The sequence below is a fragment of the Strongylocentrotus purpuratus genome, unplaced genomic scaffold (genome assembly GCF_000002235.5).
Source record: "Strongylocentrotus purpuratus isolate Spur 01 unplaced genomic scaffold, Spur_5.0 spur5_scaffold_13, whole genome shotgun sequence".
NCBI lineage: Eukaryota > Metazoa > Echinodermata > Echinoidea > Camarodonta > Strongylocentrotidae > Strongylocentrotus > Strongylocentrotus purpuratus.
In genome coordinates this window covers 24314140-24326501 of record NW_022145598.1, presented here as the reverse complement: position 1 = coordinate 24326501, position 12362 = coordinate 24314140, and positions in this window count along the sequence as shown.

Here is a 12362-nt window from a genome sequence, read left to right as displayed (position 1 = left end):
ATTCTGCTTGCTTGTTTTTCTTTGTGAAATGTTATTTACTCTTTATGTTTTTGTAATTTAAGTTCAGGGTAAATGAATTTTTCCCCACCCAACATCGATTATCATCTTTGTCTCAAGAAAATGACAATCCCATCTCTCTCTTCCGTTTCTTAAATTATAACACCTTTCTAGGCACTTTCAGACACCGGTATAGTTTTAATCAATATTGCAGGGAGGCAACATTGAATTTATATAACTTTTTAGTCTGCCTGTGATGATGTTCATTATATCGTCCTTGTTTTCACGAAGTGACGGTAGTGAGGAAAATCGTCACGCAAAGTGAATGCTTTTTTTTTTCACTACCGTCACTTCGTGAAAACAGCGATGATATTACCATCATATTTTTCCTTAGTTTTCTAAAATTTCAGTGTTTTGTCGGAAGTTGTTAAGCAACTACTGTACCAGCAAATTGATAAAATCCACCTATGATTTCAGTAAGGGCAATATTTCCGGATATCCGCTCCCTCAAGGCCAGTCAATATTATATAAGGGCGCGTTCATGCTTGATTTTGACGGCCAGAATCAGGCATCTGTTACGCGTTTAGTTTAAAACACGATTGCATTCATGCTCACTTTTGTAGAATCACAGAAAAACGGCGATCACGATCGCCGATCGTAAACTCACAAAAAGATGCGTTTACAATTTGTAAACGCGTTTAAATGGGGTCAACGCACTGACCTCTAGTGGGTCTACGTAGCTTGCGCACACAGGTTTGCGAATCCAGCTGAAGGCCACCCAAGGAGAATTGCCTGGAGAAGTGAGCATGAACAGTGCAGCGATTACGATGAGCGTTTACGATGAGCGTTACAAATCGCTCATTCTGCCTTCAAAATCAAGCATGAACGCGCCCTTAGTAAAACCTGTCTAGCTCTCGATATTAGGGGTATGTTGAAATTCTCAACTTGTAGCTCTCGACTTGTTTGTTACATGATAAATATAATCCATGATAAACGTAACTTGAGGTCAAAGTTCAAATTACTGAATGTCATATATAGGGTGCGTTTAATCGACACTTTTTCACCCTAGAATCACGGTTTCTAAAGACGTTTAGTTTAAAACGCAATGCGTTCAAGCGATTTTTTGGTCGGTCGTAAAAATAAACGTGTTTGAAAACACAAACATGAAACGCTGAAAAAGATGCGTTTTGTATCATGATTCTGCAGAATCACGGTCGCTAAAATTCGATTGAACGGACGGAGTTTTCAATCATGATTGTATGACGGAGCCTGTTCCGGTTTGGGCAAAAACCGCGCGCCTGCTTTTCATGCAATTTGCGTTTACTATACCATGCTCTTTATCGTGGCCTTTTCCGTTATGTTATACCTTGTTTTCCTTCTATCTTTTTCTCTTTCTGTCTTTCCTTATGTTATTCTTTGTTTCTTCCTTCTATTCTTATGTTATTCTTTGTTTTTTTTCCTTCTATCAGCTTTTCTTATGTAATTCCTTGTTTTTATAATTCTATCACTTTCTCTTTTGTTATTTTTTGTTTCTTCTTTCTATTCTTATGTTAATCTTTGTTTTTTCCCTTCACTCACATTCTCTTATGTTATTCTTTGTTTTAATCATTAGTATCACTTTCTCTTTCTGTCTTTCCTTATGTTATTCTTTGTTTCTTCCTTGTATCACATTCTCTTTTTGTTATTTTTTGTTTCTTCTTTCTATTCTTATGTTATTCTTAGTTTTTTTTCCTTCTATCAGCTTTTCTTATGTAATTCTTTGTTTTTATAATTCTATCACTTTCTCTTTTGTTATTCTTTGTTTCTTCTTTCTATTCTTATGTTAATCTTTGTTTTTTCCCTTCACTCACATTCTCTTATGTTATTCTTTGTTTTAATCATTAGTATCACTTTCTCTTTCTGTCTTTCCTTATGTTATTCTTTGTTTCTTCCTTGTATCACATTCTCTTTTTGTTATTTTTTGTTTCTTCTTTCTATTCTTATGTTATTCTTAGTTTTTTTTCCTTCTATCAGCTTTTCTTATGTAATTCTTTGTTTTTATAATTCTATCACTTTCTCTTTTGTTATTCTTTGTTTCTTCTTTCTATTCTTATGTTAATCTTTGTTTTTTCCCTTCACTCACATTCTCTTATGTTATTCTTTGTTTTAATCATTCTATCACTTTCTCTTTCTGTCTTTCCTTATGTTATTCTTTGTTTCTTCCTTTTATTCTTATGTTATTCTTTGTTTTTTCCTTCTATTCTTATGTTAATCTTTGTTTTTTCCCTTCACTCACATTCTCTTATGTTATTCTTTGTTTTAATCATTAGTATCACTTTCTCTTTCTGTCTTTCCTTATGTTATTCTTTGTTTCTTCCTTGTATCACATTCTCTTTTTGTTATTTTTTGTTTCTTCTTTCTATTCTTATGTTATTCTTAGTTTTTTTTCCTTCTATCAGCTTTTCTTATGTAATTCTTTGTTTTTATAATTCTATCACTTTCTCTTTTGTTATTCTTTGTTTCTTCTTTCTATTCTTATGTTAATCTTTGTTTTTTCCCTTCACTCACATTCTCTTATGTTATTCTTTGTTTTAATCATTCTATCACTTTCTCTTTCTGTCTTTCCTTATGTTATTCTTTGTTTCTTCCTTTTATTCTTATGTTATTCTTTGTTTTTTCCTTCTATTCTTATGTTAATCTTTGTTTTTTCCTTCTATCAGCTTTGTTTTATGTAATTCTCTGTTTTAAGCATTCTATCACTTTCTCTTTCTGTCTTTCCTTATGTTATTCTTTGTTCCTTCCTTCTATCACTTTCTCTTATGTTATTCTTTGTTTTTATAATTCTATCACTTTCTCTTTCTGCCTTTCCTTATGTTATTTTTTGTTTCTTCCTTCCATCACCTTCTCATTCTTAGTTTTTTTTCCTTCTATCAGCTTTTCTTATGTAATTCTTTGTTTTTATAATTCTATCACTTTCTCTTTTGTTATTCTTTGTTTCTTCTTTCTATTCTTATGTTAATCTTTGTTTTTTCCCTTCACTCACATTCTCTTATGTTATTCTTTGTTTTAATCATTCTATCACTTTCTCTTTCTGTCTTTCCTTATGTTATTCTTTGTTTCTTCCTTTTATTCTTATGTTATTCTTTGTTTTTTCCTTCTATTCTTATGTTAATCTTTGTTTTTTCCTTCTATCAGCTTTGTTTTATGTAATTCTCTGTTTTAAGCATTCTATCACTTTCTCTTTCTGTCTTTCCTTATGTTATTCTTTGTTCCTTCCTTCTATCACCTTCTCTTATATTATTCTTTGTTTTTATAATTCTATCACTTTCTCTTATGTTATTCTTTGTTTCAATCATTATATCACTTTCTCTTTCTGTCTTTCCTTATGTTATTCTTTGTTTCTTCCTTCTATCACTTTCTCTTATGTTATTCTTTGTTTTTATAATTCTATCACTTTCTCTTTCTGCCTTTCCTTATGTCATTCTTTGTTTCTTCCTTATATCCCTATATCACCTTCTCTTACGTTATTCTTCGTTTTAATAACTCTATCACTTTCTCTTTCTGTCTTTCCTTATGTTATTTTTTGTTTCTTCCTTCCATCACCTTCTCATTCTTTGTTTTATTATTGCGATCTATGCTCAAAACAGCAGTCGACAGTCGGCCGTAAACAATTCCAAAAAGCGCGCGCCGAAGTTGACCTATACTTCCTGGGTCAAACTGCGAGTGTGATGCGGAGTGGCTGGGCTCGAAATGAGCTAGAATCAGCGTTGATGAAAAATCGCTTGAACGCTAACCGCAGTGACCTTGTTTTTTGTAACGGCGTTTTGATTTGTGATTCATGTTTGTGATTCTAGCTTCGAAAATTCGATTGAACGCACCCATAGAGAGCCAGAAGGGCATTAGATCCTGGGACCTGTTTCACAAAGGCTTTATTCAATGACAAATGACAAAAATCAGTGACACATCTGCTGATAACCAATCCGAAGCAAGGATTTCACTAGCTTATAACATAAACCGTCATTTATCACTGATGACAAGTTTTGTGAAACAGGGCCCTATAATTGAGATGCTGCTTTTCTCGTTACAGATGATGAAGCCATAAGAGCAACAGAAATTGAATTGACCTGCCATCTATCTATCTATCTTCATCTATCTATCTATCATCCTATATCCATACATTCAAATCACTTTTGGGGTATTTACAATGAATTAAGTCCCAAACAAAAGTAAGTCAAGGCTATGTTGATGTCAAGTATTTATCCCAGGTTGTGAAAAAATGGACAACAAATTATGAGCTATGAATGGAACTGTGAAAGAAGGATTTGTAAGCTGCTCCTAGCTGCAGCTACAGGAAATGAAATTTATAATTGCATATTTATTTAAGCTTTATTTCAATGCCAATATTGTTTGTCATATGAAAAGAAGCCGTCTGGCTATCTCATCCCTGCTTAGAGCAATATATTAAAGATATGAAATAATCTTATTTCAAGATTGAGTGAAAAGCCCATTCATATAAGGATGAAATAATGACTTTGCCTTGAAGCCTGTGTAGTCTTTGCCTCTTTAAATTGTTCGCTCTCTGTCCCTCCTTCGATCTTCTTTCTCGCCACTTCTTTCTCTCTATCTCTAATTCTCTCTATCTCTAATTCTCTCTCTTTTTGCCCGTTTCACTGCCTCTCTTCTCTCTCTCTCTCTCTCTCTCTGCCCCTCACTCTCCATTTCTTTTACACTCTCTCTCTCTCTCTCTCTCTCTCTCTCTCCCCCTCTCCTTTTCTGCCTCTCCCACTGCCTCTCTATGGGCGCGTTCATGCTTGATTTTGACGGCCAGAATCAGGCATCTGTTACGCGTTTAGTTTAAAACACGATTGCGTTCATGCTCACTTTTGTAGACTCACCGAAAAACGGCGATCACGATCACCGATCGTAAACTCACAAAAAGATGCGTTTACAATTTGTAAACGCGTTTAAATGGGGTCAACGCACTGACCTCTAGTGGGTCTACGTAGCATGCACAGTGAAGGTTTGCGAATCCAGCTGGAAGGCCAATTAAGGCCACACACGGAGAATTGCCTGGGGAGCCAGAGAAGTAAGCATGAACACTACATCGTGGAACTGTGATCACGATGAGCGTTTACGATGAGCGTTTCAGATCGCTCATTCTGCCTTCAAAATTTAAGCATGAATGCAGCCTATCTCTCTTCTATCTATCTCTCACCCACCTATCTCTCTCTCTCTCTCTCTCTCCCTCTCTTTCTCTCTCTCTCTCTCACACACACACATGCAAACACACACTCTCTTGCTCTCTGCCTTCTTCATATCCAGCTTTCCACACTTCACACTTTCCCCTTCTCATTTGATTAGACTACATAACTTTAAGGCATATTGTCCAATCTGTGATAATTGGGTATTGCAAGGCCATTCATATCATCACTCTCCACTGTGACTACATTTCATTAGGCTTGTAGCGAAAGCAAATTATATCATTCCCCGAGGGTCCAATCATTTTGTACCGGTAAATAAATCGTGAGTTTTTTAATAGCATGAAATGGCTTTTAAACACAGTCTCAATAGCATAGAATTTATGCACATGTAGTTTCTTCCACATTCACTTAAAGGTACTATGTCCCTTTTGCAGCCAACCTCAAATTCTGTAGAACTTTTCAGGAATTATGAATATGTCATGTATGTCCTATCTGTGAAATTTAAACGTTAGCAGTGTCCTCATATTCAAATTATGCAAGGAAACCCGTTAACTTGCTAGACTTCACTGTCAGACTCTATTGAGTGACTGACTGGCTTTTTTTCTTCTTTGGTAATAACATACGTGAAAAGAGTTGTAAAGGGTACATGAGCATTTGTCTACATCAATAACCCACTTCTTGTGATGGTCAAGATTAAACTGATTGAATCTTTGCGCAGTATAAAACGTACGACCATTCGGTACAATTGTCTGAAAATCAAGACTATTACTTTTGGGCTCTACAGCCCTAAAGTCGATTTGACAACTAATAGTCATTATTTTCCCACTTGAAGACATTTTCAAGCCCCACCTTTTTTAGGGAAGTTCTAAATAAGTATTATCTTTCAAATGCAGTTGGAATTTAACTTTTTCATTTTTTGGGCCTGCAAATGGGACATAGTACCTTTAAAGCTACTTTTAAAGACCTTGACAATCATGAGAATCATATCTTTATTCTAATTTTGAGTCAATTCCCAATGCAGTGCGTTGTTCCGTTCTCGAATAATAGCAATTTTATTGCAACTAATCAAGTCTCTAAATCGGCAACAAAGTGTAAACTATAAATTCATTAACTTTGTGTACAAATTGCCATTTTGGGGGTTAAAGTTTGCAATTTTCTTCCGCATTGGACCATTTAATTAACATTTTTGAATTTGATCAAACTCTGAAGAAGTAAAATATAAATTTAAAAAAAAATTAGATTAATTGTTGCCATTTTGAGGAGGGAAAACCAATTAATTCAGGAAATTAAAAAAAAATCGAACTCTCAAGAGAAATGTTACACTGTACGATAATTGAGAACTTTCGGTTTTGAAACAGAATTTTGGTATCTTATACTCTGGGGATACACGACGTGTAGAATGTTAATTGACAATTTGGAATAAAATTAGAAGTATCACGTAGGTGAATGCTATTACATTTAGTGTAGATTTCATGTAGTTCATTCCTACAGTTTTAATAAATACCATTACCAAGATCGTTATGAGCAAGAAAGTCAATTTGAGACAATAATAAAGTTTAAAGTATCACGTGGGTGAATGCTATTCAATTTAGAGTAGACTTCATGTAGTTCATTCATACAGTTTTAATAAATACCATTATCAAGTTCGTTAATTTATGTGCAAGAAAGTCAATTTTGAGACAATAATAAAGTTTAAAGTATCACGTGGGTGAATGCTATTAAATTTAGCGTAGGCTTCATGTACATGTAGTTCATTCCTACAGTTTCATATAAAAACCATTACCAACTTACCAAGTTTGTTATGAGCAAGAAAGTCAATTTGAGACAATTATACAGTTAGATGGAGAACACGTGGGAGCGATAGAGATAGGTCACAGGTTGAAAGAGACTAGGAAGAGGTGGTATAATTTATAGCGTGCTCAGATGAGAGGAAATTTATATGAAACATTTATAAACTAGAAACTTAAAGAACCATCATGTAGCAAAACGAGACGTGCACTATAAAGAAACTAGTTTTGGACTTTGGAGAGTTGACATGACATCAGACCAATCATTGGGGTTTGCTTACGATACGCCCCACCCCCTTTCATGGTTTTTGTATGAAACAATGTTCATTCTTTTCTTAATTTTCATTCAAAACGACGCTCAAAATTTTGTTACGCTACACATTTTTTTTTTGCGATATTCATTCAGACGAGGACAAAATTTAGTATAGCTATACAATTTTTGTAAAGCCATGCAGTAATATTTTGATAAGTTGAACAGGGGTTTGTGTAGGAGAGCAAGGGTTAAGAGGGAGGATAAAATTTATGGAAAGAAAACCTCCACTCACTCGCTTCTTTTTTATTAAACAACGACGACCAATTAACGAGGATGCAGCGTCTAAATCCCTCGCTCCGAATTATGTGTAGGCTTAAATGTCAAATTTCCATAATAGCAAGTCAGAAGAAGATCAAAAGGATTTATGATGGCATGGTCTTGTCTACTCCTTTGCCTCCTCTTATTTTGAAGATGTGGGTAAATTTCGAGATCTGTGATAACGTCGCCCCCACGAAAGAACGCGATTTAGTGTACCGATCACCTTTTGAAATATTTAAATCTGTATTAGGGGTTCCTGGTGACTATACCATTGTCAAAATATGAGCTTAGAATATTACTGCAGTCTGTAAAGATATTTTGTAAGTTCAAGCCCACTCGCGATTAATAGCAAGTCAGAAGAAGATCAAATGGATTTATGATGGCTTGGTCTTGTCTACTCCTCTGCAACCTTTTATTTCTCAAGATGTTGGTGAATTTCAAAATCTGTTGCCCCCACAAAAGATCGCGATTAAAGTGTACCGATCACCTAAAAATATTTTACTCTGTATCTTAAAAGGTTTCTTGTGACTATATTATACCGGTACTCAAAATATGAGCTTCAAATATTACTGCAGTCTGTAAAGAGATTTTGCAAGTTCAAGCCCACTCACGATTTTCACGTTGGAGCTACTTGTAAGGAAACCACTCAACGTACCTTTGCACGTTTTCATACAATATGGCCTGTATGGAACCGAGTCCAACTTGTGTACTGTTTTGCAGGGGTGTATGCTATCTCTCTTTCACCATGATGCTATCCTTTGTTTTCTTCATACTCCTTATTACCCATTAGCCCGTATTAAAATTGCTTGCTTAGTGTTTTTTAAGCTTGACTTTATATTCTAAAACTCACATTTTTTTTGTAAATAGTTTACTGGAACACAATACATGTTCACTGTTAATAAGTAACACATAGTATATAGGGTAATTTCCATTAGGCAGAACAATTAAGCACAAACTTGTGAAATTATGCAAGTCAGAACTCCCTTTTTAAATTAAACAAAAACATAATCTTTGAGTTTTCATTTCCTCGTCTCCGTAGGCTTGAGTCAAGCAATCCAGTTCCCTCTAGGGATGATCTTCAGTTACAAAGCATATTTTAGTGCAAGTGCGTCTTCACAAGCATTGGTAAAAGACATTACTATTTCGAGAATGAGCCTTAGGTTGGTTTGGAATAGTAGAAGTGATTAATATCTTTAGTTTCAAGGGCGAAATAGTCCACTATAGGCCAGACTTCATCAGCTCAGGTTTGCCAAGTAACCCGCTATTTTCAGACGCAGGATATTATCCCGAAGCTTGGACGGGCGCAAATTAGCCCGCTATCTCCGAAATCAGATTTCTCTGATATTTTCTCTCTGATTATGGCGTGGGTGGAAATTGTGGTATCAAGCAAGGTTTTTTTTTCCTCCATCAGAATCATTAAATGAAGTACTATTAGATATGCCTGCAGTTAAAAAGATGCTGGCTATATTAATGTTAATACTTCCGAACTCGTTTCTACTCAGTTCAAAATGTGGGAGTAAGGTTTTTTGTCTCGCCTGCGTAGCAAAAAAGCGAGACATAGGCGCCGCTTTTCCGGTGACGGCGGCGGCGGCGGCGGCGTCAACATCAAAAACTTAACCTAAGGTTAAGTTTTTGAATTTTTGATATAATTTTGAAAGTATAAGTCCTTAGTCAATGAAACTTGGACTATAGGGTTATCAAGTATCCCCAATCATGTGAGCAGAATTCAGGTCACTAAGTTAAGGTCAAAGGTCACTAAGTTAAGGTCAAAGGTCATTTTAGGTCAACAAACTTGGATTATGTTCTCACAATTTAATATGAGGATAAATGAATCAATTTTTTTTATTTGTCCATGATTCTTAATATGCACTTCAAAATTTTGCTGATTATATTCAGAGGATTTCATTTTGGGGGGCCTGCTAATGGGCCACCCTGCCTATAAATAATGTTCCACCCTCAATTTTTCATCATATCGAATCGCGTAATGCAGGCGAGACTGCCGAAAGCGTTTCCCTTGTTTTATTATTATTTTGTATTAACAATTTCTTGGTCAATCAAACATGTCTGTATTAAGCAAGGGTGCTGGTACTGGACAAAAAAGGGGGAAATTCCTTTGACCACCCTATTTTGACTATCCTTTCATAGAAAAAGAAATGATACTAATGCAGGTATACAATAGTACATGAAAGGAAATTGTTCATTTGTTCATAACATCATACAAAGTGAAACCATCCTGCATCCTGAGTCATTCGAGGAAGGAATTGAATAATCTGATTCTTACAATCTGTCCCCCCCTCCCCCCCCCCCCCCCCCCCCCCCTTGTGGTAGGGGTTAGTAATTGATGTAGTAAGAAAAATGCTGTTAAACCTTCCATGGCAATACTCAGTTTTTGTGCAGAGTATACACTGTATACCGCATTTGTTTCAATGCACATGCATGCAGAGTGGAAATTATTACATAACTTTTGACTTTGCATAATTAAAGGCATTGTTTAACAATGTTTCCATGGTAGTTTTACAAAACTGAGATGAATGGCCCAATGTGTTATCAGTGTCTGCGATATGGTGTAATATTGAAGCCCTAACAAAACTGTACATCAAAATGATCATGAAGTGCCTCAAAAGCGTAAAAATCTTGGAGCGACAGGTTTTACCATACTTTTTTTCCCAGTAGGCTGTAGTGTTATAAAAAACGGTTTTTGAAATTTTGATTTCTAATCATAAATATCTTAATAATCAGACAGGTGATGGGCTTGTAAAAGTCATGGAATTCCTGACTGACCTAAAGGTTTATAATTATGATTGCAGCATGAGCTAAACCCAGGATTTTATTTCAGAATCCGAGACAGAGATACCCAATCCCTTTAAGGTCTGGTAAGGTCACCCTCATCCTTTGGATGAACTCTATGCCTCTGGAAATAGATTTTTTGGTTTACCAACATATTCAAATTTATGGATCCTCCTCCCCTCGGGACCTTCTGACGAGTTATTCCATTAACCCGTTATTAACGAATGAACTCCAATCCAGTCTGCATATAGTACTGCCTCGGGCAAGCTTTTAGGTCGCCAAGAATGACCTTTGTTTAAAAAGTATGCATACGATTTGAATCTGTTGGTTAAAGAAATAGTTGAGTTCTGGTCTAGTCATGCGAATGCATTGTGAAAGATAAGGTGTGGAATGGAAGAGAGAAAGTTGATCATGTAGCATGTACATATTAGTGTGTACTGCAAGGTTCGGGAATCGGGAGTCATCAAAATCATAATAAATTTGGCCCAGTCTTGGTAAAGTAACAAGCACTGTACACAGGAAGATGTATATGGGACTACACAAATGGTGTCGGGCTACTTACATGTACCTTGATTCCCTTATCTTTCTATGCTCATTACTCAGCCAATATACATTTTCTACCAAAAGTGTTTGGCAAATGACATTTATTTGCAATCTTGAACATTCATTGTAAGTTTTGTTTGATTCTGTGAGAATTTATGTTCTTTTTTTTTACCAGATCTCAACTTCAACTCAAGTTTATCTTTAACCTGTCTTTTAGGTGGATACTATATTAGCCTAGGGGAATAAGAGGATTCATTACTCAATGGGTTAAATTCAAATTGACCTTTGAACTATCATGTTTCATGCAAGAAGCCCCTTCTCTTTTATTTAACTTTATAGACCCCAGACTGCAATAAGTCTCAGATATTGCCTTTTATCAGACTGCCTTATGAAACTTGAATATGTAACAAACACCACATAATTTTTCACATCGCCATGTTTTCTTTGCGTTAGATAACTGAATCTCCTTTACTTGGAGTAGCGAAGGAATACCAAACAAAAAAGACAAGGAATTGATATTTTGTTTTCTTTCCTTCTCTATGTCGCAGCTTAGTGTTTGTGCTTGGACGTTCATAAGTGGAAATCAAGCCTTGTGTTTTAATGATCTGTCAAGTATCCTGGTAGATGTTTGCCAGAAATAGACTTAATTTGCCGAGGAAAATGAAGGAGAAATCGATAACTTCTACAATTAAATGGCTGTTATGGAGGCTCACATGTTTCTGTGCAAATCAGATCATCTTTTTTATGCGACATCCATTTTGCACACGATGGTGGATGGGATTTTATAATTTCACCATAATAGCCTTCTTTCAAATAGCCACATGTGTGCTGCCTAAGGTCTTCGGAAAGATCAAAATATGCATGCCTGCTTATTACTGGGTCTGTCTGTTGCTATTCTCCAGTTTGTGTGTTATGATGAGGATTTCATAATATCATTTTCCCCCCAAACTTTGTCTTCTCAAAGAATAATTTCTTTTCCCTAAAATATTTTGAACAATGTTTTCATAGGTATACTCGCTCTTTGATATCCAAAGTCAATATTTAAGATATTTGTCTTGGTTTTAAATATTTTCACAAAGGCAGGTTTCCAAGTTGCCAATTTTTTAAATATATTGATCTTCAAAACTTAAAACAATATTCCAAACTCTCAGTGTGTATTCATCATATTTTTCTCAGACTTTCAGTGACTTGTTTGTTTCATTTCTCTAATTCTATTGAATTAACGAGTCAACTAGCACCGTCATTGCTAGGACCTTCCTTCGTCATTTCTTCTTCATCGTTTTGCGTGCTTGTTTCTTTTCTTCTGTTTTTGTTTGTTTTGCTACAAGTAAATGTCAATATAACCATATTATCTCTGTAATTCTGCTGACCTTTCTACATGTAGATCCTCTCCTTTATTTTTGGAATTGAGTCTTAAACCCCTAAGCTAGAGCTAATGAAAAAGTAGCCCATCATGACCTCATCTATTTAACCCATTTCCTACTGCAACCAGGTGGT